General features: G+C 47.1%; 1 protein-coding gene across 2 annotated transcripts in view; it reads right to left on the bottom strand.

Annotated features, from left to right (window-relative positions):
* MTUS1 (microtubule associated scaffold protein 1) overlaps positions 1 to 27,092 on the bottom strand; it is a 261,609-nt gene extending 234,517 nt beyond the window's left edge. Inside the window, exon 1 of one of the 2 annotated variants that reach the window (XM_044299622.1) lies at positions 27,019 to 27,092. The gene's annotated coding sequence lies outside the window, so the exon portion shown is untranslated. The remainder of the gene's footprint in view (positions 1 to 27,018) is intronic. The other variant, XM_044299618.1, reaches the window with a different exon arrangement.
* Between the last annotated feature and the right edge of the window lie 431 nt (positions 27,093 to 27,523).

Below are 27,523 nucleotides of genomic sequence, written 5' to 3' on the forward strand. Positions count from 1 at the left end.
TCAGACTCTGCATAGTCAGACGGTCACAAAAACGCTGCAAGCTGCGTTTTAGTGACAGTCTAAAAAAAAAACGTAACGGAGACCAAACGCAGCCAAATTGATGCATTCTGAACAGATCCTTATCCATTCAGAATGCATTGGGGCTGAACTGATCCGTTTTGGGCCGCTTGTGAGAGCCCTGAGCCCTGAATCTGATCTCACAAGCGGACCCAGAAACGCCAGTGTGGAAGTAGCCTAAGGTGTGTTCGTTGGCTATACAGGCGGTAGGCTAGGGGGTATACATTAGGCTACTTTCACACTAGCGTTGTTTGAATCTGGCGTGCAATTCTGTCTGCGGAACTGCCCGCCGAATCTGGAAAAACTTGTGAAAACGGATTACATTTGAATCCTGATCAGGATTTTGATCACAATTTAAAAAAATGCATTGAAGGAAAAAAAAAACAGATCCGCCATTTATGGACTAACTTTTTTCTCACATTTTTCGGGTTTAACATGCAAAAGCCTGATCCGGTTTGATGGCATACACGGCGCCGGATCCGGCTTAAAAACAAGTCAATGGGAATAAGGCCGGATCCGGCGTTCAGTCAAAGTGTTGCAGATTTTTGGCCGGAGATAAAAATACAACATGCTACGGTTTTCTGAAAAGCCTGATCAGTCAAAAAGACTGAACTGAAGACATCCTGATGCATCCTGAACGGTATGCTCTCCATTCAAAATGCATTAGGATAAAACTGATCAGTTCTTTTCCGGATTTGCGCCCCTAGGACAGAACTCCGCGCCAGAAAAGAAAACCGCTAGTGTGAAAGCACCCTTAAAATGGTACTACAAGGCTGGGTGAATAAATTACAGAAGTAAATCATAGCCAAGTCCTGATGCGCAACAAGGGTGTCAGGTTGTGTCGACCATGATGACAAACTGTATAGCAGGTGCCCCCAGTGTGCCGTAAAGAGCACCTGCCACCTCTCCTGTAACTACTTGAATTCCCCAAGTAATAATCCCTAAACCTCTATTCTAATGTTGTGTTATTCCTTTATTATTACTGATAGAAGTAACAAATTAATTACTTGCAGTGAAAATCCATAGGGGTGTTACTAGCTGGGGGAGCTGTCCCTACAGTCTGACAGCAGCAGCACCGATTGGACAGTCAGACTGCAGGGACACACCCCAACTGGTAACATCCATCTGGACTTTCATTGGAAATGGCTAGTAGGAATAATAAAGGAATGGCCGACTTGTCCAAACAGATAAGTCTGTCTAGTATTACAGTTTAAAGGGTTTCTGTCATGAGAAATAACGTTATGTAGCTGGCGGACATTAGCGATGTGCTGATGTCAGCAGTACATAACAGTATGCTTTATAACTCCCTGCCTGCTGCCGTTCTCTTAACATAAAGACTTTTATAATATGCTAATGAGCCTCTAGGTGCTACGAGGGCGTTGCTGCAGCACCTAGAGGCTCAGTCTACTCGCCTTTTGGCATGCCCCCTTTATTGACTTCCTTCACTCACTGCGCCGAATACTAAATGGGACGGCGCGGGATTATGAGGACGATGCGGAGAAGGACGTCAATCAAGTGGACATGGGCGTGCCAAAAGACAAGTAGACCACCTAGAGGCTCATTAGCATAAAAGTCTTTATTTTAGAGAACGGATAACCGACACATAGATGATATTAATACTTTTGTAATGCATGCAATTAAAAATTTTGTCTAGCTAGTAAGTTAATAAAATTTATCGGTATAGCGCCACCTGCAGTTTGTTGTATTCCTTATTTACTGGTCCACCTTGGTGAGGTGGTTGCATGTGTTCAGTTTAAATCTTCAACTGCCACCAGCCATATGTTCTGTTACAGGCTGTGGCTGAGTCAAGTGTAATAGCAGAAAGGACACACCCCCTGAGCTGCCGGGCTGAAGAGCATCCAGCAGAGCAGTTGGATGGTGAGATCTCTGAATCCAGAGACCCGTACAGGGCTGGCTCTAGCTTAGTTATAAAGATATTGTCATGTACTATATGATGTCTGATTTTAATTTTTTACATTAATGACGTGATTACCCCTCACTTCAGTAAATGGCATTTATCATGTAGAGAAAGTAAAGGGGTTTTGCCATCCCATATAATGGGGGCATATCGCTAGGACACGCCCCCATTGACAACCAAACAAGGTGGTTGTGACCATGGAAATGAGAAGTGTATAAATGGGATGGAAAAATTAGTCTAGCCAGTACAAGAGGCAATATGGACAATCACTATACACTAGTAAGAGCCTTGTATTAAAGGGGTATTCCCATCACATACAATGGGGGGGGAATTATCGCTAGGATATGCCCCCACTGTCTTATAGGTGCGGGAAGAGCTGTGGCTGGAGGACCCCGAAGTGAATGGGAGTGCACGCGTGGCCACTCCTCCCATTTATTTCTATGGGGCAGACAGAAATTTTCGGCAGCCCCGTTAAAATGAATGGAGGGCGGCTGTGCATGCGCAATGCGTCCTCCATTCATTCCCCTGCTCCGTTCTTGTTGTAGGTGCGGGTCCCAGAGGTGAGACCCGTGCCCATCAGACAATGGGGGCATGTCCTAGCGATATGCCCCCATTGTATGTGATGGGAATACCCCTTTAATACAAGGCTCTTACTAGTGTATAGCGATTGTCCATATTGCCTCCTGTACTGGCTAGACTCATTTTTTTCATCACATTTATACACTTCTCGTTTCCATGGTGATAACCACCTTGTAATCCCGGCCGTGCTTAAAGTGCCAGCCTCTCTGGTGGCTGGGAACATATGGTTCATTTTCCTATAGTGTACAAGCACGACCACTGCTGCTGGATTGCAGGGTGGTCGTATCCATGGAAACAAGCAGTGCATAATGTGATGGAAAAATGAATCCAGCCAGGAAAGGAGGCAATATGGACAAACAATACATTAGCAAGTGCCTTGTATTAACTTTGTCTACCATATAAATGACACTTGCTGAAGGGACACAACCCCTTTACGTACTATAGCCATGAGAGAAATTAAACTGAACATTAAACTGAACAATGCATGAAATGACAAGCCTTCTGACCCACAGCCATTTCTGTTTAGAGACCACGGTGTGCGGTTGTGTTCCCCATGAATAGTACTGTGTGCTCAGTTATATATAGTAGATACGAGTACTAGGGAATGACCGAGAGATAAACCCCCTGACACTGGCGAGGATATTCATAGTAGTGACGCAATGTACACAGTGAAATCATACACCAGCACTTATTATAGGGCTTCATACACATTTATGCCAGAGGGGCTTTGAAACATTTTAGGTATACACCAAGTAAGAGGATCTCCTTCACAGCAGACTGGAGGAGAAAAAAGAAGGTTGTGTCATGTTCATTTGGGGTTTTATGAGACTTAGGCCCCATGCACACGGCCGTGTTTCACAGCCGTGTGCGGGCCGTGGAACCGCGGCCTGGATCCCTCCTGTGAGCTGGAGCGCACGGCGTCACTGGTTGCTATGACGCCGTGCGCTCCCTGCTGCCGCCGCTATACAGTAATACACTGGTATGATCTATACCAGTGTATTACTGTACTGTGCCGGCAGCAGGGAGCGCACGGCGTCATAGCAACCAGTGACACCGTGCACTCCAGCTCACAGGAGGGATCCAGGCCGCGGTTCCACGGCCCGCACACGTGCATGGGGCCTTATACACATGCTTGATAAAGGCTAGTCATAGCCGAAACGTCGCTGTAATTTTTATGCCTTGCTGTGAGGCGTTCGTTTGAATAAAGAGGATTTCGTGGATATGCTGCTGTGGCCTCGTATCTTTTTCCTATCCTCAGGGTAGGTCATCAGTATCTGATGAGTGGGGGTCCGAGTCTGACACATGGGACCCCCGCTGATCAGCTGTTTGAGAATCTAGCCTCGCTCGCAGTCGCTCCACAGCTTTTCCTAGGCCAGTGATGACACTTATCGGTTGCACGTCTATAGAAGTGAATGGGGCTGAGCGCCATACCAAGCACAGTCGCTATACAATGTACGGCACTTGGTGAGCACGGAGAAGGCCGTACCACTCACAGGAGTGCCAGTGCCCTCTCAAACCACTGATCAGCAGGGTCCCGGGTGTCTGACCCCCACCGATCAGTTACTGATGACCCATCAGAGGATAGGTCATCAGTTATAAAATCTCAGAAAACCCTTTAAACCCCGACTCATGGGAGTCCGAAACCTGAAATCCACCAGTCGGTACAATGAAGGGGCAGCAGCACTCACTGGTCTCCTTCAGGGTATACCCGCCCTAGTATAGGTCTCGGGCACATGACTGCATCCGTTTTGTGGTCTGCAAATAGTGGATCTCCTGGCTGTGTGCATGCCACCATTTTAGTTTTTTTCCAACTCTTGTAGAAATGTCCTATCCTTGTCTGCAAAACGGACAAGAATAGGACAATTTCTATCTTTAATGCAGGGCCGACGAACAAACGGATGCCAACAGTGTGCTGTCTGCATCTTTTACAGCTCCACTAATATGAATAGGTCCACATCCGATCCACAAAAAAAAAAAAAAAAAAGAAGCGCAAATTGGGCGGGAACCAAACACACACTATTTTGCAAGCAAGTTCAGTCAGTGTTGTCTGCAATTGCGTTTAGTTTTTCAGTTTTTTTCCGCGAGGGTACAATGCGTTTTGATGCAATTTTCACGCACGTAATAAAAAACTGAAGGTTTACAAACGACATCTCTTAGCAACCATCAGTGATAAACGCATCGCACCCGCACTTGCTTGCGGATGCAATGCGTTTTTCACGCAGCCCCATTCACTTCTATGTGGCCAGGGCTGCGTGAAAAACGCAGAATATAGAACATGCTGCGATTTTCACGCAACGCAGAACTGATGCGTGAAAAACAAAGCTCATGTACACAGACCCATTAAAATGAATGGGTCAGGATTCAGTGCGGGTGCTATGCGTTCACGTCACGCATTGCACCCGCTTGGAAAACTCGCTCGCGTGAAAGGGACCTAATACAGTAGCAGCCAAGTAAATGAGATATCCCAAGTCTCATGTACACGGTACAGAATACGGCCTGTGGTGCAGGTGCGGAGGTCTACAGCAGGGCCATTGTTCGTGTGGATTTTCAGTGCCGATGTCGCACTTTACAATGCTGAGGATCTGGTGCAAATCCGTAACAAAATCCACTAGTAACACATGCAGACTGTGGAGAAACAGCAAAAACCACACGAAAACACTGAAAATCCAAATAAAGTACACTGCCAGGCTTTGCATTTCTGGGGCCCCAAGCAAAGTTTGGGGTACCAGAAAATGACGATTTCCCACACCCACCCCAAATATGGGAGGTTATTTTCAAGACACTAAGGGGGTCATATACTATATTGAAATACGCCCGGTCTAAAATTGTGGGCGTGGCGTGGGCAGGGAAGGGGGTACCACCGCCAGTTATGGACCTTTATTAAGACAGGCGTCTAAAACGCAAGTCTTAATAAATGTGCCTGAGATTTTTATTTTTTTAAATCTCATCCACTTCGCTGCTCCTGTAAATGCTGTAGATTTTCCACATATAATCCCACAGTGATTACACTACGTGGGGCCGTGCTCATATTTGCAGAGGCATGGTGGCTTATGTGGATGGGGCCAAGCTGCAAACCAGACAACACGCTGCACCCCTGTATACAGTGGCGCTGCCAAGTGCCCCTTCTATTAATGGCCAGGGACTGGATGCCCTACCAATTCATTGGTGGCCTATCCTAAGTCCAGAAAACATCTAAGACTAGTGTTAGGTTTTTTTTTTTCCGGCATTTTTAAGAGGAGTGTTGAGGACCTGTCAACACTCCTGACATCAGTCTTAGCAAAAAAGGGCTGTTGCACATGAGCAAGTCCATTGCAGGAATCACACTCAGTGTCTGAGCGTGACCCTCCGTTCTGGACACGGTTCGTCTTACAGGAGCGCACGGCATTATACTGATTTATAATGCTGTGTGCCTCTGTTTGAACTTCCCTCAACAGAATCATACTGACAGCTTTAGGTCACCATGATTCTGTAGAATTAAGTTCAAGCATGAGGCACACAGACAACGCTGCGCTCTCCTGCAAGTCCAGGACGGAGGATCACGCTCGCACACAGTGTGACGCCCGCAATGGACTTGCCCCTGTGTAACAGCCCTAACTGTAATCCACATTAAATAATTCTGGTGCATTTATTTTTTATAATGCTGTGGTGTGTCGCTCCTTTGTTATTCCCGCTGGGACACACCCCACTTCTAGCAGGAATAATACCGGAATGGCACATCACAAAGTATACACGCTCTAGAATATTTATTGCATGGGGAATGAAAGTAGTTACTAAAACAGGCACGTCAGGGGCTGTGACAGGTCCTCTAAGTGAAGGACATACAGGCTTTATTGTCGTGGTGTTTGTTTCCACCTTGAAAGGGAATTTTTTAATGGCAATATGCTTTGGGTATGGTGGGGTTTTTTTCCCCCCCAGAAAAAAAAAAAAACTGGCAGCACCCTAAGGCCTCATGCACACGACCGTTGTGTGCATCCGTGGCCGTTGTGCCGGTTTTTTTTTTCACTGACCCATTGACTTTCAATGGGTCCGTGGAAAAATCACGGATGCACACAAGATTGTCATCCGTGTCCGTGATCCGTGTCAGTTTTTTCCTATCATTTCAATGGCAAACTTGACTTAGATTTTTTTTTTTCATTTTTCATGTCCATGGATCCTCCAAAAGACCCACGGACGAAAAAACGGTCACGGATCTACGGACCCCGTTTTTGCGGACCTTAAAAAAAAACGGTCGTTTGCATGAAGTCTTAGGCCTCATGCACACGACCGTTGTGTGCATCCGTGGCCGTTGTGCCGTTTTCCGTTTTTTTTCACGGACCCATTGACTTTCAATGGGTCCGTGGAAAAATCGGAAAATGCACCGTTTGGCAGCCGCATCCGTGAGCCGTGTTTCCTGGCCGTGAAAAAAATATGACCTGTCCTATTTTTTTCACGGCCAACGGTTCACGGGCCCATTCAAGTCAATGGGTCCGTGAAAGAACACGGATGCACACAAGATTGGCATCCGTGTCCGTGATCCGTGGCCGTAGGTTTTAGTTTCATACAGACGGATCCGAAGATCCGTCTGCATAAAAGCTTTTTCTGATCTAAGTTTTCACTTCGTGAAAACTCATTTCCGACAGTATATTCTAACACAGAAGCGTTCCCATGGTGATGGGGACGCTTCTAGTTAGAATACACTGCAAACTTTGTACAAGACTGCCCCCTGCTGCCTGGCAGCACCCGATCTCTTACAGGGGGATATGATAGTACAATTAACCCCATCATATCCCCCTGTAAGAGATCAGGGCTGCCAGGCAGCAGGGGGCAGACCCCCCCCCCCCCCCTCCCCAGTTTGAATATCATTGTGCGGCCCCCCCCCTCCCCTGTTGTTAACTCGTTGGTGGCCAGTGTGCGCACCCCCCTCCCTCCCTCCCTCTATTGTTTTAATACATTGGGGCCAGTGTGCGCGCCCCCCCCAACCCCCCCTCCCTCCCTCTATTGTTTTAATACATTGGGGCCAGTGTGCGCGCGCCCCCCCAACCCCCCCTCCCTCCCTCTATTGTTTTAATACATTGGGGCCAGTGTGCGCACCCCCCCCCCCCCCCCCTCCCTCTATTGTAATCATCATCGGTGGCAGCGGAGTAGAAGATTTTCATACTTACCTGGCTGCTGGCTGCTGCGATGTCTGCGTCCGGCCGGGAGCTCCTCCTACTGGTAAGTGACAGCAATGCGCCGCACAGGCCTGTCACTTACCAGTAGGAGGAGCTCCCGGCCGGACGCAGACATCGCAGCAGCCAGCAGCCAGGTAAGTATGAAAATCTTCTACTCCGCTGCCACCGATGATGATTACAATGGGGGGAGGGAGGGGGGGTTGGGGGGGTGCGCACACTGGCCCCAATGTATTAAAACAATAGAGAGAGGGAGGGAGGGGGGGTTGGGGGGGGCGCGCGCACACTGGCCCCAATGTATTAAAACAATAGAGGGAGGGAGGGGGGGGGTTGGGGGGGCGCGCGCACACTGGCCCCAATGTATTAAAATAATAGAGGGGGGGTTGGGGGGCGCGCGCACACTGGCCCCAATGTATTAAAACAATAGAGGGAGGGAGGGAGGGGGGTGCGCACACTGGCCACCAACGAGTTAACAACAGGGGAGGGGGGGCCCACTGGCCACCAATGAGTTAGAAACAGGGGGGGGGGGGTCTGCCCCCTGCTGCCTGGCAGCACCTGCCAGGCAGCAGGGGGCAGTCATGTACACAGTTTTTTTGTATATTCTAACCTGAAGCGTCTCCATCACCATGGGAACGCCTCTGTGTTAGAATATACTGTCGGAAATGAGTTTCACGATGTAGCTCATATCCGACAGTATATTCTAACATAGAGGCGTTCCCATGGTGATGGGGACGCTACAAGTTAAAATATACCATCGGATTGGAGAAAACTCCAATCCGATGGTATAACAGAACTCCAGACTTTACATTGAAAGTCAATGGGGACGGATCCGTTTGAAATGGCACCATATTGTGTCAACATCAAACGGATCCGTCCCCATTGACTTGCATTGTAATTCAGGACGGATCCGTTTGGCTCCGCACGGCCAGGCGGACACCAAAATGACTTTTTTTTCATGTCAGTGGATCCTCCAAAAATCAAGGAAGACCCACGGACGGAAAAACGGTCACGGATCACGGACCAACGGAACCCCGTTTTGCGGACCGTGAAAAAAAACGTCCGTGTGCATGAGGCCTTAGGCTACATTCACATGTGAAAAAAAAAAAAAAAAAAAATTGCCAGGACAACAGATGCAGTGTTTTTTATGACCCATTTTTCAAACATTTTTACCTCCATTTTACCTCATAACTGGCCATTAAAAATTTATGATTTTCTTTGGCTTTTCTTTTTATTTATTTTTTTTATTCCCAACCCCTGCAGTATACCTAGTGTCCTCCTACAGTAGCCCCAGCATGGGCGCAGCACCTGTCTGCATCAAGAGAGGAGATGCTGCCTCTGCGTGTTCAGGTGGATGAGTTTTTTTTTCATATACCGGTATATATTTTTTTTAACCCTAAGGCACCTTTCACACGAGCGTGACGGGTTGGCTCCGGATGCGTTGAGAATGCATTTGGTAAAACTCGCACCATTTTGCAAGCAAGTTCAGTCAGTTTTGTCTGCGTTTGTGTTCAGTTGTTTCCACGCGAGTGCAATGCATTCGATGTGTTTTTCACATGCGTGATAAAAAAAACCTGAAGGTTTACAAACATCTCCTAGCAACCATCAAGCTGGGTTCAGACCTGAGCGTACTGAACGTACGCTCTGTATGCGCGATTGTACGGGCGTTCGCAATTGCGCATACAGAGACAAGCAAACGCCCATTGTCACGTGTTCCCGCTGAAGTCTATGTACGGGAACGCGCGACAAGACGCCCCAAAGAAGCTCCTGTACTTCTTGGGGCGTCGGGTGTTTGACATCGCGATTGTACGCGCTGTAAAACGCTCAGGTGAGAACCATTCCCATAGGGAATCATTGGTTCTTGCCTGTTGAGCGTTTTACAGCGCGTAGGAACGCGCTGTAAAATGCTCAGGTCTGAACCCAGCCTTAGTGAAAAGCACATTGCAACCGCACTTGCTTCCGGATGCAATGAGTTTTTAACTGAAGCCCCTTTCACTTCCATGTGGCCAAGGTTGCATGAAAAACGCGGAATATAGAACATGCTGCGATTTTCAAACGCATTACTGATGCGTGAAAAAAAATAAAAATATGAATGGGTCAGAATCCAGTGCGGGTGCTATGCATTTCACCCATGCGGTAAGCTAGATCATGTGAAAGGGGCCTGAGGGTACTTTCACACTTGCGTTGCTTGATTCCGGCAGGCAGTTCCGTTGCCTGAACTGACTGCCTGATCAGGCAAATTGTATGCAAACGGATGTCATTTTTTCTGACTGATCAGGCATTTTTCAGACTGATCAGGATCCTGATCAGTCAGAAAAATGCCTGATCAGTCAGAAAAATGCATTGCAATACCGGATCCGTTTTTCCGGTGTCATCAGGCAAAACGGATCCGTTTTTTTTTTTTTTTTTCATTTTTAAAGGTCTGCGCATGCGCAGACCGGAAAAACGGATCCGGCATTCCGGTATTTTGAATGCCGGATCCGGCACTAATACATTCCTATGGAAAAAAATGCCGGATCCGGCATTCAGGCAAGTCTTCAGTTTTTTTCGCCGGAGATAAAACCGTAGCATGCTACGGTTTTCTCTTTTGCCTGATCAGTCAAAACGACTGAACTGAAGACATCCTGATGCAAACTGAATGGATTACTCTCCATTCAGAATGCATGGGGATATGCCTGATCAGTTATTTTCCGGTATAGAGCCCCTGTGACGGAACTCTATGCCGGAAAAGAAAAACGCAAGTGTGAAAGTACCCTAAAAGAGGTTTAGTCCATCTCAGATCACACCATCTACACAACTGTACAGAAACAGTATTGTTTCATACACTTACAGCTGATGGAAACTAAGTGCATCTTATCCTTCTGAAGAGAAAAATAATTATAAGTCCTTTAAAAGTGAATCTGTCAACAGTTTTATGCTGCTCCGTGCCAACAGCTCCAGCCCATGCCAACCAGTCCCGATATTCATGAGCTTCTGGTTTTCTCTGCCCCCCTTACTCTGCCCGTTTTTACCCCCCAACTTCCCCAGTTCATTAGGTCATCCTGTCATTCTGCCGGTACCCAAAATCATTTTTCCCCCCAATTGTGCTGCTTCCCAGAAACAATTTCTATGTAAATGCAACCCTCCTGAAGATCAGGCAATTATCAGGAATTTTTAGTTCGTTCCCGATAATTGATATATTGGTCCATGTAAAAGTACCTTACACAAGCCAATTACCAGGAATGTGTATTTCTACAAAGACTTGTCTCCAATAGGCCTGATTATCAAGTTGCGTAAAAGGACTTTTAGTCTCTGTGCGCACAGCATCCGAGCTCCAGATGTACACTTCAGATCTATGCCTTTTTTTTTTTTTTTTAACCAATAATGGCCAAAAGTATTTTTCTTTTGGTCTTCACTGGGGTGGTAGCTATATTTCATTTACAGCTGTACATTGTTCTTTTTTAAATAGGACCCTATGCTTCTATATGCATATACAGTGGCATGTGTCAGTCTTCCGTCAGAAGTACCGTATACTCCAGCATATCTACTTGACGTATACTACTGCAAAATGCTCAGACTACATGAATTGACTCCTAGGCCTCATGCACACGACTGTGCCAGTTTTTTGCAGACCGCAAAAAACGAAAGCCGCCCGTGTGCTTTCCGCAATTTACGGAACAGAACGGGCAGCTGTCAATATAATGCCTATTCTTGTCCGCAAATCCCGGACAAGAATAGGACAGGTTATTTTTTTTAGCGGGGGCGCGGAACGGAGCAAACGGATGCGGACAACACACGGAGTGCCGTCTGCATCTTTTGCGGCCCCATTGAAGTGAATGGGCCAGCATCCGGGCCGCCAAAACAGCGTGAGGCCTTACACTGACAAACAGTTTTTAAAGGTAGGTTCACACATTACTAAAATGCTGCAGATTTGCAATCGTGGAATTTCAAGCTGCAAATCCACAGCATTGGACAGAACAAGCAAAGCGGACGAGAAATCTCATACGCACGTTGCCTACAAAAAAAAATAAAAAAAATATGTAAATTGACCTGCGGTGCGGATTTCAAATCTGCACCATGTCAATTTATGCTGTGGATTTCACCCTTTGCAATGGAGAAAGAAACCTGCCATTTCTGTGGCAAAAAAATATGCGGCAAACATTTTCTTTTATGTTTTTGATGTGGAACCATGACAGAAACCACAGCACCACTAGCAGCTGAATATTCAGGCACATGTGGCAGTACCATAAAGCTTCTTAGGCAGGGCCTAACTGATTCAAGATCTGCACGGGTTTAACATCTAGGGTTAAGGACAGGCCATCAATGGTACGGTATTGTAATAAACTGTAACACGGTCAGATCTGTCAGGCGGGGGACCTGTGGCACTGAAGCCTACAGCAATTCCACAGTGACAGCCACACAGGTGTGAACAAGCCTTTTAGGAGAAAGTGAATGAACAGCCTGGAGTCAAGTGAAGTGTGGAAAGGCAAATGCAGATTTTACAAAATGATCAAAATCTATGGAGCTTTTCACGTGAGAAGATATGACGTGCTGTACAGTCAATGGCAGCAATAAAAGACAGGTCTAAGGCATGCGGGGAGCAGCGAAAAGATAGAGAATCCACAATGGGGCTTCTTGCCTCACAAATTTAGTTTATTCACTGTACCATGAAAGACTCAACAACTTCCCACATTATATTCACTGCTGGCAGTGGATGAATACACATGTTTATATACTGAGGACTGAACTCTAGTGTCGAGCTTACCTGTTTTCAAGTTCAGCGTACAAGGTTTGGGTTATCTAAGAATTCAGCTATGAACTCCTCTAGCATGGACCATAAATTATGTTCCGTGGTAGCGGAATCCATAACAGAAGTCTTAGATAACCTGAACCTTGTACTTAACTTAAACACAAGTTCTCTCATCCCTACTCAAATCCTATATGGGCCTACTCCTCACAGTTGATAAGTGGATACAACAGGACCCAGTGGAGGCACTCCTCTGAGCTAAAGGCCCTCTCCAGTCCCAGCAGTGTAATCCACTCGCCCCCAGTCATGGATCAAAATTAGATCACCATAGCAGGGTACATGCTCCGGTTCCTCCAGGTCTACATTTCCTCAGTTACTGGTAGGACGTGTTTGTGTAGACAATTTCATCTTGAACTCACCAAAAGCCAAGCTGCATTACCAAACAGCAGACCTGAATGTGGTCCTACTCTAGTGACCGAGCACCCTGACCCTACAAGCCAGCTTCTATTTCCATCCACTGGTGCCCGATGCAGACGACACAAACAGATTATACATTACGCTGACCTTATGGCATGTCCGAGAGCATTCCTCTACCAACAGCAATTCTTGTCTAGGACGGAGCTTGGCTGCTGAAATCCTATACATGAGGAATGCATTCAGAAACCTCTGCATCCTGTAACTTGACCTCTATTTAAATATTAATTCAGGTCTGGAAAGTGATCTGGCACTCAGGGAGATGGGGAAGGATATTAGCGAAACACTGGACATGTACATAGCATGACCTAAAGTGGTGCCTGTATGTATATAAAAAGGGTCAGTTGGAAAGGGTGCTGTAAATTTGTCGCCATTGCTTTACTGTGCACTATATCTATTCAGAAAGTAAAGTCGGTCATGGGCTAATTTCACACAAGTGTGTTGAGCCTGGGAAACGTGCTCCGTGTGATGGCTAGATTTCGTGGACCTAACACTTGTCCTCTAACCCAAACTCACAGCCTCTTAAATGAGCTAAGATACAGTGAGTTTGTGCCCCTCTACTGTACCCACATAATGCCATGAGTACAGTACAGTAGACCCATGGTCAGACAGTAACTCACAACATCTTAAGTCATTATGACACAAAGTTCGGGGTTAGAGGAGCAGTGTTCAGTGAAGGAAAGGAAGCCATCACACGGAGACTGTTCCCCAAACTGAACACGCTCGAGTGAAATTAGCCAAACCAACAGTCTCCAAGATTGGTCCTGGGGCATCCATGCAATGGCCAGGATCAGAGTTATCTCCAATCCTAACCATTTAACTCCTTAGACTATGTCAACAGTGGCCATCGCATCTGTGCGGTTTGATAGAGGGAGGGGGTCACTGTCTCCATCAGCCCAACACGATCCCAGGATACTAATGTTGCCATGGCAGTCAGGAGGTCTAGCAAAGGCTCTCAGGCCTGCAGTGAATGTATGTATAAGGCTATGGCGAAGGTAAGGTTTTATTGAAAAGCATTATTAAAGCAATCAAATAACTGCATTGTTAAGTCCACCAGTGGGACTAAAAAAAAAAAAACATTCACATAAAAAGTGGTTTTAATTTAGTAAAAAGTGTAAAATAAACACATACAGAACATGTAAGTATAGAAGTTAACATGTTCGTTAAACAATACAGTGAAAATAATGAAACATTCCACAAATGTAAAAGCTAATCAATACAGTATATTGCCCTCATTAAGCTACGCCCATGGATAAAGAAACAGTCTACTTTCACACTAGTGTTTTGGCTTTCCGTTTGAGAGATCCATCATAGCCTCTCACAAGCGGTACAAAAAGGGAACAGTTTTGCCCTAATGCATCAGTTTGCCTCCGATCAGTCTCCATTCCGCTCTGGAGGCGGACACCAAAACGCTAACTGCAGCATTTTGCTGTCCGCTTTATGATACAGAGCCAAATGGATCAGTCCTGGCACACAATGCAAGTCAACGGGGACGGATCAGTTTTCTCTGACACAATCTGGCACAAAAGAAAACGGATCCGTCTCCCATTGACTTTCAATGGAGTTCATGACGGATCCGTCTGTGCTATGTTACAGATAATACAATAATACATGAACGGATCCGTTTGTAACAGATCCGTTTTTGCAGATCTACCTAAAACGCGAGTATGAAAGTAGCCTTATGGCTCTCAGATTGTGGGAAAAAAAAAATACGTGGAGCCAGCGAGATACGGTATAGTCACTGGTTATCAAGGTGTGACATTACGCCATCCCTGAGGAGCAGGTAAGGTCAGCTTGGTACAGGGTTCACCGACTCCTATCCGCACGGGCACAGAGAGGCAACAAGCTGAGAGAGCCTTTTCACTACCCCAGCGCGTCCTCAGCCCAGGAAGGCTGCCACCAGCTTCTCAATTGATATAAGTCCAGTCTGCTAACGGGATTATATAGGGTGAGAAACCAACCCGCAGTAGCGTAGAACTAGGCCGAAACACGGACGTGGGGGATTCGTGATCGAAATACAAGCTAGCACAAAATTAAATTATATATTGAATCGCCTTAAGGGCTCACTAGAAATAACCACTATACACACAAAGAACATACAGTGGTCTGAGGTTGCAAATACAGGTAGTATGGGACAAACCGGATTAAAACAGAGCAAAATCAGTTTAAGCTACATGCACACGACCATATGTGTCTTGCGGTCCGCCCCAAAAAAACAACAGATGACGTTCCGTATGGCATCAGTTTTTTTTTTTTTTGCGGATCCATTGTAATAATGCCTATACTTGTCCGCAAACTAGAAAAAAAATAGTACATGCACTTTTTTTTGCGGAGCAACGGAACGGACAACACTGTGTGCTGTCCGCGTTTTTTGCAGACCCATTGAAATAAATTGGTCCGCATACCATCTGCAAAAAAAAAACGGTTGTGTGCATGAGGCCTAACAGAGGGATGAGTCCTTTGGGTTGTGATAAGTTCTTAGCTGTAGTCACATGGGAGGCAGTGATGTCAGCAGTTTGCACTGTAGTCACATAGCACGTTGTGTCCCCGCCCCTTCAGAGAAAAAGACATGCCCACTTGTTGGCACAAGCCTTTTGACCTGTAGCCGGCCCCTCCCAGCCTCTGGGAGGAGTCCACTCTCCCTCTTCTGAGGCTGGCAGCAAAATGAGCCACAAAACCAATTAGGGCTCATGGCTCCAGACCATAGTGTCGCAGGGAAGTGGTTCTGGGACCAATGAATCCGCCTGGGTTCAGGCTACCAGTAGAGTCCAAGCATGGTACTGTTATTTGGTTTCTGTGGGGAGATAAGTATATCTCCCTTCCCTGGCATCCCACCACCAAACTATGACCATGGGCCTGTTCACCACAGGTACACAAATATTTATCTGGTTTAGTCTGTGATGGACAGGAAAGTCATAATTCTGTATGAATCGCCGGTTCCATGATGTCTGATAATGTTCATTGAACTGGGAAATGGCCTAGATCCCCTGCAGGGAAGCTTTCCTGCAAGATACGTGGGGTCTGAATGGAGGTGTAAGATGTAAACAAACATTACCGGTAAGTGTAATCCAATCATTCTTTCTCGCCTATGACAGCACCCCCCGAGAATAGGCAAGACATTTTTTTCCTAGGGTGGGACCACAGCCTGAAGTACTTTACAACCAAATTAAAGACCTTAATTAGACGGTATCTTTAGTCTATAATGCCTAAAAAAAAATAAAAAAAATTACAAAAAAATTCTGAGGCATTGTTTATAATAGGAAAAGAAGAAAGCAATTGCTCCCTATGGGTACCCCCCTAATGTGAGCCTCTAACTCCCCCATTCAAACTTTTCAGGGACCTAGCAACAGATGTAGCGGCAATGGCAGGTCAAAAAGTTGCAGCAGAGGCTTTCCAATTCTTCTTTAAATAAACCTCTGCCCTTCTGTCCATTGGGTCCCTGAGTGAACCCATATCCTCAAAGGGGAGAGTGGCCTTTGCTACAGGGGCATCCAGCTTTGGGGCTCTAGCCCAAGGAGCAGACAATTCCTCCTCGAACGGATACTCCCCTTCACTGAAGAGGGAACGAAGAATTTCCCATCCGGTCTTTTCCATTCTCTGGCAATAACCTCCTGAAAGTTCTTATGACATCAAACACCTTCCTCTTCTTGGGGCCTAACCCTTCAAACATTGAATCCTAGACTGAATGCTGTGGCTTCTGATCCCCCAACCCCATCGTAGCCCTAACCGCCTTTACTAGGGAGCTAGTGTTCTCCACATGAAAAAGTGGTCTCCCTGCAGCCTCGTCTTCAGAAAAATCATGTGATGACCTCCACTCCTTTCTTCTCCAGACCCGAAATTATCTCAACTGTCACTGGAGGGGGAGTCCTTAGCAGCAACAGAAGTACTGGGACGGTGCTTGATCAAACCGCTAACCAACTCTCTGACTTCTTCACGTATCATTTGTTTAATGCTACCCATTAAAGATGGAGTTTCCGCCTCCATTAACTTGCTGATACATGCTTGACATAGGGGTTTTGCCCAGGCAGAACAGAGCTTCTTCGTAAATATACCACATCCCCGTTCCTTTACTCTGGAGGTCTTCCTAGAAGACTCCTTTGATACCCAAGCAACAAAAATGACCCCATGAGCATATAAATAAATAATATTCATGCTGGGGTAAAACCCTTCTTACTCCACCCCCCCCCCTCCCGGTACCAATGTATCATTGGTGGCCTCAGTGGGTTCTGCGCGCTGAGCCTGCTCCATGTATCAAACAGCCAACACAGCCTGAACAGAGGTACTGCACATGCTCTTCTCACCCAGCGTGTCAGTGAGCTGGCTGGGCTTTTCTCCTCGGTGCGCACAGCCGGCATTCCTCCCCTTCCGGTCCAAAGCATAGCTTCCTCCCACCATCGAAACTTAGAAGTAAAGGCTTAAACACTGGCCAGTGAACGGGCGTGCCAGCAGCCGAACAGGTGAACACAGCCGCAGAGCTTCGCAGGAGCCCAGGAACTGGGAAGTTAGACGGAAGGGGAAAGGATAGAGAAGGGAGCCCAGACTTTTGCAGAGGCTCCCGGAGGAGAACTTACGCCGCACAGGGTAAACCTCCACACACTGTTTCAATAGCTGGGGCCCCCACTAACTCTTCTTCCAGTGGATCAGATTCCCTCCTGCCCCTTAGGACTGTGCTCCTCTGCTGGTCCTTTTCGTCGGTTGGTCCCAGCAGAGGAGCACACATTACTGTAAGTACACAGCAAACACTACACTTAGCCCCCAGATCACCCCCCATCACCCCAATTAACCCCTTGATCACCCCTGTCAATCACTAGTGAAGGAAAAAAGTGATCAGTGTAAACTGTCACTTTTTTTTCACTAGTATTGACGGTTAGGTTTTAGGATAGTTTAGGCCCCTTTGTTAGGTAGTTAGCGTCGGTTAGAGCCCAGCCCACCGCAGTCACTGATTCGCTTATCGCTAATCAGCATTTGTACTTTTATAGTATCTGTAAGTGATCAGAACTGATCACAGTCAGATCTATAATAGTATTAGTGTCACCTTAGCTCGCCCTCCACCCAAAACGCAGTGTTTGCCCGATCAGGCCTGATCGGTCGCCCACACGTGCATTCACCCACGCCCGCCCCGCCGCAGTGACAATTTTTTATTTTTTTTATCACTGCACAATCACTTTACAAGCGCTGCGGCGATAAAAAAAAAAATCAATCGCAGCAGCTTCCGGTACTTCGCTAGCCTCCCATTTGTAAGACAGGCTTGCTTTTTTTCTTAGGTAGTCTCAGGGAATACCCCCTAAATTTTAGTTAGCCAAATGGCAAATAAGGGGTATTCTTCTGAAGAGGCCTACAGGCTTCTGACCCAGTCGGATGAGGAATGGGAACCCTCATCTGACGAATCCAGCGAATCAGAATACGAACCTGTAGGAAGCAATGGCAGTCTGACCCAAAGCTTGGACGATGAGGTTGAGGTCCCTGATACCACCAGGCGTACCCGGCCCTGTGTTGCTAGACCACAGGTTGCGCAGGATACGCTTTAAGGGCAGCAGAGTGAGGCTGGCGCTGTCGGATTACGTGGTGAGGCATACACCAGCAGCGCAGCCCATCGTGGACCTAGTACCAGCACTGCCGTACAACATGGTGAAGTGGCGAGCACCAGAAGGGCAGTTGAAGCTGGCACGGTGGCACGTGCAGTAGTTCCCCCATCGCAGCCACCGCACAGACAGGACCGTAGAGCCCCTAGAGTCCCTGAGGTGCTGGCTAACCCTGATTGGCAGCCCCCAACTTCAGCCGCACCAGTAGTTTCCTCTTTCACCGCCCAGTCTGGAGTTCGGGTTGAGACAGCTCAGATCGGATCGGCACTGGGAGTTTTTGAGCTGTTCTTGACTGCGGAGCTCTTGGACTTAGTCGTGGCAGAAACAAATCGGTATGCCACTCAATTTAAAGCTGCCAACCCGGGAAGCTTTTATGCTCAGTCTTTCCGGTGGAAACCCGTCCAAGTTTCCGAATTTAAAACTTTTCTGGGCCATCTCCTCAACATGGGCCTAACAAAAAAGCATGAATTGCGGTCATACTGCTCCACGAACCCAATTCATCACATGCCCATGTTCTCTGCTGCCATGTCCAGGACACGATTTTAGACCATCCTGCGTTTCCTACACTTTAGTGACAACAGCACCTCTCGTCCCAGAGGCCACCCAGCTTTTAACCGGCTCCACAAAATTCGGCCCCTTATAGACCACTTTAACACCAAATATGCAGATTTGTATACCCCTGAGCAAAACATCTGCGTAGACGAGTCACATATATTTTACCGGGCGCCTTGGCTTCAAACAATACATCCCAAGCAAGCGCGCCTGGTATGGGGTCAAATTGTATAAGCTCTGTGAAAGGGCCACAGGCTATACCCACAAAATTTTGTGTCTATGAGGGTAAAGATCAGACCCTGGAGCCGGTCAGTTGACCTGACTACCTGGGGAGCAGTAGGAAGAAAGTCTGGGACTTGGTGTCACCCTTATTTGGCAAGGGGTACCATCTTTATGTGGACAATTTTTACACAAGTGTGCCCCTCTTCAGGCATTTGTTTTTAGAACAGATTGGCTGCTGTGGCACCGCGCGACCTAGTCGCCGGGGCTTCCCCCAACAGCTCGTTACCACTCGTCTTGCAAGGGGGGAGAGGGCTGCCTTGTGTAACGAAGAACTGCTCGCGGTGAAATGGAGAGACAAGCGTGACGTTTACATGCTCTCCTCCATTCACGCAGACACGACAATACAAATTGAACGAGCAACCAGTGTCATTGAAAAGCCCCTCTGGACCACGACTATAATTTGATCATGGGAGGGGTGGACTTCAATGACCAGATGTTGGCTCCTTATTTAGTGTCCCGCCGCACCAGACGCTGGGATAAGAAGGTGTCTGTATATTTAATTCAATTGGCTCTGTACGATAGTTTTGTTCTCTACAGTAAGGCTGGGAGAACAGGATCCTTCCTCAAATTTCAGGAACAGATCATCGAGAACCTCCTGTATCCAGGAGGTTCCGTGGCCCCATCCACCAGTGTAGTGAGCCGGCTACACAAGCGACATTTCCCCAATGTCATTTCTGGTACCTCAAACTAACCGCCACCCCAAAAAAGATGTTGTGTCTGTAGCAGGAGTGGAATAAGGCGTGACACCCGCTATTTCTGTCCTGACCACCCTGCCCTATGCTTAGGGGAGTGTTTCCGGAAGTACCACACACAGGTACACTATTAGCATAGGGACTGCGTCACACAGGACAGGCACACAGGGCTATTAGGACCATTTCACACACAGAGCTGCTGCAAACCTCTCCTTTCACCTGGGACAAAGTGCATAATGTACTTCGCCACATCTCTGGGCGATTTACGCTTTGCACATTGTCCCATGGGGAAGGAGAGGTTTGTCCTATAAAAAGGTAAAAAATAAAAATAAAAAATCACCGGTAAGCAAAAAAGTTAAGGTTCTGTTCAAATGTTATTATAAAGTTCATGCTAATAAATTTATTGCGTTGCTGCCTGTTTTTTTTTGTTTTTTTTTACCTTCTAGGTGAACCAACCGATGAACCAGCTGCAGCACTGATGTGCATTCTGACAGAAGCATTGCGCTGCTGTCAGATTACACAAAAGTCGGTGTATGCGGCGCTGCAAGACGAGATTTCTCCTCTGCAGTAAAAGATACGTTTGCCGAGGCATATGAGCTGAGGGGCGGTGTTCATATGCTTTGGCAAACACTTTGTATATAAAAAAATAAATAAATCCCGGCAATGATTTATTCATCCACATCGATTGATGTGAATGGAGAAATCGGGTTTGCCAGGGCATACGAGCTAAGTGGGTATGGATGTTGGGCGGAGCTCCTATGTCCTGGCAGACGCCTTTCCCCTCCTTTTTTTTGGCAGAGATTTTTTCATCAACAATGATCGATGTGAATGAAGCAATCTGTGCCGTTCATTTTTTCTTTCAGCCCAGAGGCTGAACGGAAAAAAAAATCTCATTACCTGTATGCTCAATATAAGGAGAATAGCAGAAACTCCTAATGCTGGCCATACATGTAATGATTGCGGAGACCCTCAAGTGCCAGGGCAGTACAAACACCCCACAACTGACCCCATTTTGGAAAGAAGACACCCCAAGGTGTTCACTGAGGGGCATATTGAGTCCATGAAAGATTTACATTTTTGTCCCAAGTTAGCGGAAAGGGAGACTTTGATAAAAAAAAAAATAATAATAATAATTTCCGCTAACTTGTGCCGAAAAAACAAAATTTCTATGAACTCGCCATGCCCCTCATTGAATACCTTGGGGTGTCTTCTTTCCAAAGTGGGGTCACATGTGGGGTATTTATACTGCCCTGGCTTTTTAGGGGCCCTAAAGCGTGAGAAGAAGTCTGGGATCCAAATGTCTAAACATGCCCTCCTAAAAGGAATTTGGGCACCTTTGCGCATCTAGGCTGCAAAAAAGTGTCACACATCTGGTATCGCCGTACTCAGGAGAAGTTGGGGAACGTGTTTTGGGGTGTCATTTTACATATACCCATGCTGGGTGAGAGAAATATCTCGGCAAAAGACAACTTTTCCCATTTTGTTATACAAAGTTGGCATTTGATCAAGATATTTCTCTCACCCAGCATGGGTATATGTAAAATGACACCCCAAAACACATTCCCCAACTTCTCCTGAGTACGGCGATACCACGTGTGACACTTTTTTGCAGCCTAGGTGGGCAGAGGGGCCCACATTCCAAAGAGCACCTTTTGGATTTCACAGGGCATTTTTTTACAGATTTTGATTGCAAACTACTTCGCACGCATTTGGGCCCCTAAAATGCCAGGGCAGTATAACTACCCCACAAGTGACCCCATTTTGGAAAGAAGACACCCCAAGGTATTTCATGATGGGCATAGTGAGTTCATGGAAGTTTTTATTTTTTGTCACAAGTTAGTGGAATATGAGACTTTGTAAGGAAAAAAAAAAAAAAAAAACATTTTCCGCTAACTTGTGACAAAAAATAAAAAGTTCTATGAACTCACTATGCCCATCAGCGAATACCTTAGGGTGTCTACTTTCCGAAATGGGGTCATTTGTGGGGGTTTTCTACTGTCTGGGCATTGTAGAACCTCAGGAAACATGACAGGTGCTCAGAAAGTCAGAGCCGCTTCAAAAAGCGGAAAATCACATTTTTGCACCATAGTTTGTAAACGCTATAACTTTTAACCAAACCATTTTTTTTTTTTACCCAAACTTTTTTTTTTAATCAAAGAAATGTAGAACAATAAAGTTAACGAAAAATGTATATATGGATGTCGTTTTTTTTGAAAAATTTTACAACTGAAAGTAAAAAGTCATTTTTTTGCAAAAATCTCGTTAAATTTCGATTAATAAAAAAAAGTAAAAATGTCAGCAGCAATGAAATACCACCAAATGAAAGCTCTATTAGTGAGAAGAAAAGGAGGCAAAATTCATTTGGGTGGTAAGTTGCATGACCGAGCAATAAATGGTGAAAGTAGTGTAGTGCAGAATCGTAAAAAGTGGTCTGGTCATTAAAGGGGTTTAAGCTAGCGGGGTTGAGGTGGTTAAAGGACATCTGTCAGCAGATTGGCACCTATGACTCTGGCTGACCTGTTACATGTGCACTTGGCAGCTGAAGACACCTGTGTTGGTCCCATGTTCATATGTGTCCGCATTGCTGAGAAAAATGAAGCTTTATTGTATGGAAATCAGCCTCTAGGAGCAACGGGGGCGTTACCATTACACCTAGAGGCTCAGCTCTCTGCACTTTGACAGGGCCAGACAGTGTTAATGTCATCATGACTGGCCCTGAAAAATAAAAGTGCAGCGGACACGACAGTTGCAGAGAAAGCTGAGCCTCTAGGTGTAACATCAATGCACCCGTTGCTCCACGAGACTCATTTACATGTTATAAACACGATAAAACTTAATATTTCTCACCAATGCGGGCACATATGAACATGGGACCAACACAGGTGTCTTCAGCTGCCAAGTGCACATGTAACAGGTCAGACAGAGCCATAGGTAAAAATCTGCCAAAACTGACTGTGGTGGCAAGGGGTTAATAGAACCTCCTATCAGGGGTCAGCAACCTCTGGCACTCCAGCTGTTGCGAAACTACAACTCCCAGCATGCTCCATTCTCTTCTATGGGAGTTCTGAGAACAACCAAGCAAGTGTGCATGCTGGGAGTCGTAGTTTTACCACAGCTGGAGTGCCAAAGGTTGCCGATCCCTGTCCGATATAGATAGGTAATCCAGTCAGTTTACATACATGAGTGAGAATATAGAACATGCTGCGTTTTTCACGCAACGCAGAACTGATAAGTGAAAAAAAAAAACGCTCATGTACGGGTGCTATGCGTTCACGTCACACATTGCACCCGCCCTGAAAACTCACTCATGTGAAAGAGGCCTAACCCTGGGTTCACACCTGAGCGTTCCAAAAGAAGCGCTCTGTATGCGCGATTGTACAGGCATTTACAATCGCGCATACAGAGACAAGCGAACGCCCATTGTCGCGCGTTCCCGAAAGTCTATGTACGGGAACGCGTGACAAAACGCCCCAAAGAAGCTCAAGAACTTTTTTGAGCGTCGGGCGTTTTAAAACGCGCTGTAAAACGCCCAGGTGAGAACCATTCCCATAGGGAAGCATTGGTTTCTCCTTGTTGAGCGTTTTACAGCGCGTAGGAACGCGCTGTAAAACGCTCAGGTGTGAACTTAGGGCAAAAGTCAGGTAGTCTATAGAAAGCGTATTTTCTATACGCTACGCCTATATCACAGTAAAATCAGTGCACACACAACGTAACCTCGACCACACAACACGGCCTCATACTATATTTCCTATGTAATCTTACCTTTTTCCAGACATCAGGTCTTCCCCTGTCACCCAGCGGACAAAGGTCAACCCCCGGAGCGCAGCGCATGCTGTGTCCCCATCCCCCGGAGCGCAGCACATGCTGTGTCCCCCATCCCCCGGAGCGCGGCGCATGCTGTGTCCCCATACCCCGGCGCATGCTGTGTCCCCATACCCCGCAGCGTGGCGCATGTTGTGTCCCCATACCCCGCAGCGTGGCGCATGCTGTGTCCCCATACCCCGCAGCACGCTCAGCAGTAATCATTCACTGCAGCATGTCAAATTACAATAGCAGAATACCAACAAGTCAGTGATACCGTTACAATGGTGCCAACTGCCAAAAACAGGGGTTTAAGCTAGCGGGGTTGAGGTGGTTAAAGGACATCTGTCAGCAGATTGGCACCTATGACTCTGGCTGACCTGTTACATGTGCACTTGGCAGCTGAAGACACCTGTGTTGGTCCCATGTTCATATGTGTCCGCATTGCTGAGAAAAATGAAGCTTTATTGTATGGAAATCAGCCTCTAGGAGCAACGGGGGCGTTACCATTACACCTAGAGGCTCAGCTCTCTGCACTTTGACAGGGCCAGACAGTGTTAATGTCATCATGACTGGCCCTGAAAAATAAAAGTGCAGCGGACACGACAGTTGCAGAGAAAGCTGAGCCTCTAGGTGTAACATCAATGCACCCGTTGCTCCACGAGACTCATTTACATGTTATAAACACGATAAAACTTAATATTTCTCACCAATGCGGGCACATATGAACATGGGACCAACACAGGTGTCTTCAGCTGCCAAGTGCACATGTAACAGGTCAGACAGAGCCATAGGTAAAAATCTGCCAAAACTGACTGTGGTGGCAAGGGGTTAATAGAACCTCCTATCAGGGGTCAGCAACCTCTGGCACTCCAGCTGTTGCGAAACTACAACTCCCAGCATGCTCCATTCTCTTCTATGGGAGTTCTGAGAACAACCAAGCAAGTGTGCATGCTGGGAGTCGTAGTTTTACCACAGCTGGAGTGCCAAAGGTTGCCGATCCCTGTCCGATATAGATAGGTAATCCAGTCAGTTTACTGCTTCTGTGAGAGGAAAATGCTATCTGGAGGGTAATCCTCGTGATAATAGATGTACAACTGGGACAACAGCACGACCACTCTATTGTTCTCTTGATAGGCCTACATAAAGATACTCACAGAACAGCATTGATGCAGGAATGCCCAACCTGCGGCCCTCCAGCTATTGCAAAACTAAAACCCCCAGCAGGCCCAGAAAGCCTATAGCTACAGCCGAGCCTTATGGGAGTTGTAGTTTTACAACAGCTGGAGGGCCGCAGGTTGAGCATCCCTAGATAAAGGTAATGCTCTAATTCAGTCACCACAGGGTCCTCTCTCTGGTCACAGTGATGGCCTGACTGAGAAAGTTAAAGGGGTTCTTCAGGATTTACATATTGATGACCCATCCCCAGGATATTAGACTGTCGCTGTATGAAGAGGCTGGGGGGCTCCATGAGCGCTTAGGCCGCTTCACAGGCCACGACAGGAAGGAGCCTCCCGAGCATCGCGGGTGACACTAGGGAGCCTTGTTCCCATAACCGCCTGCTATTGGCTGGAGCCGCCACCCAAGGCCGGATGTTTTCATCCATGCGACGGGGAGAAGCGGCCGCGCAGGCATCAAAATCGACACGGGTGCCGGGGACCAAGGTAGGAACATTTTGTGTGATAAAGCCCAGGACCCCTTTAATATCTCAGAAAACCCCTTTTAAAAAGGTATAGTTTCTTAAGAGCGCTCTAGGTCTAGAAAAATATGTCTGCTTTCTACCAAATACAGCATCACACTTCTCCACAGCTTGTGTGGGATATTCCAGTTCATTTCACTTAAATGGAGCTGCAGTACCAAACAATTCACGGACAGGTACGAATACGGATGTAAACAGTCCAGCATACGGATGCCATCATGAACGTGTCCTATTCTTGTCCGTTCTGCAGACTAGAAAAGTAATTTCTAAGGTCTCAGGCAAATAACCATTTTTCACTGAAGCCCTGTTCACTTCTATGGGGCTAGGGCTGCGTGAAAAACGCCGAATATAGAACATGCTGCGTTTTTCACGCAACGCAGAACTGATAAGTGAAAAAAAAAAAACGCTCATGTACGGGTGCTATGCGTTCACGTCACACATTGCACCCGCCCTGAAAACTCACTCATGTGAAAGAGGCCTAACCCTGGGTTCACACCTGAGCGTTCCAAAAGAAGCGCTCTGTATGCGCGATTGTACAGGCATTTACAATCGCGCATACAGAGACAAGCGAACGCCCATTGTCGCGCGTTCCCGAAAGTCTATGTACGGGAACGCGTGACAAAACGCCCCAAAGAAGCTCAAGAACTTTTTTGAGCGTCGGGCGTTTTAAAACGCGCTGTAAAACGCCCAGGTGAGAACCATTCCCATAGGGAAGCATTGGTTTCTCCTTGTTGAGCGTTTTACAGCGCGTAGGAACGCGCTGTAAAACGCTCAGGTGTGAACTTAGGGCAAAAGTCAGGTAGTCTATAGAAAGCGTATTTTCTATACGCTACGCCTATATCACAGTAAAATCGTGCACACACAACGTAACCTCGACCACACAACACGGCCTCATACTATATTTCCTATGTAATCTTACCTTTTTCCAGACATCAGGTCTTCCCCTGTCACCCAGCGGACAAAGGTCAACCCCCGGAGCGCAGCGCATGCTGTGTCCCCATCCCCCGGAGCGCAGCACATGCTGTGTCCCCCATCCCCCGGAGCGCGGCGCATGCTGTGTCCCCATACCCCGGCGCATGCTGTGTCCCCATACCCCGCAGCGTGGCGCATGCTGTGTCCCCATACCCCGCAGCACGCTCAGCAGTAATCATTCACTGCAGCATGTCAAATTACAATAGCAGAATACCAACAAGTCAGTGATACCGTTACAATGGTGCCAACTGCCAAAAACAGGGAAATCATCTGCAACACTGAAGCCAATAGGTATTCCTAATAAATCAGAATCCAGACATATGTACAGTCACCAGCAGCATATGTCCCTGTTCACACAGCAGCCACTGACCGCAGGGAGCAGGTACACCCCACTGTCTCCAGTGCAGCATGTGCCATACAGGGTCCTGATTGGGGGGTCATTAGGAGTGACTGCAGGACAGTGCTCAGATCACAAGGAGGAGGCTGCAGCACACTATATGCAGATGTGTCACATACACCTCAGGGGGGTCTCTCGCGCACCTGCCTGCTCCTGGCGTCCCCGGGGGATCCCGACCACTCACACGTGTGCAGTGCTGAGCTCAGCTTCCTGCCGCCCCGCTCCCTGCGGAGGAGAAGACGTCCTTTAAATCACTTCTCCCGCTGCTGCTCTGGCGCCTCCTGCCGGCCGCGCGGAGGAAGACAGCCTGAGCACGGGAATGCTGAGAGGACGGAGCTGCTCTCACAGATCACTGAAGCAAACGATCGTTGAATGTGGGCTGTGATCACCTCTGGTGTGCTGCCCTTGTCAGATTGCCAAATACATATCCAAGAGTGCATCACAGGTTGTCTCTACAGGGGATTTACATCCATTGTGATGACCCCCCAGAGCACAAGCGATCAGTAGTGCAAGGTCACTTACTGGGGAGGAAAAAATCCTGATGTGACTCCTGGTCATCGTCACACCGTATGGTACCATGACTCCCAAGTAGCCCTCTTTTGGACCCAAGTCCCTCTGTCTCTCTTTGATCCTTAAAGGAGTTTTCTC

This window comes from Bufo gargarizans, chromosome 1 (genome assembly GCF_014858855.1).
Source record: "Bufo gargarizans isolate SCDJY-AF-19 chromosome 1, ASM1485885v1, whole genome shotgun sequence".
NCBI lineage: Eukaryota > Metazoa > Chordata > Amphibia > Anura > Bufonidae > Bufo > Bufo gargarizans.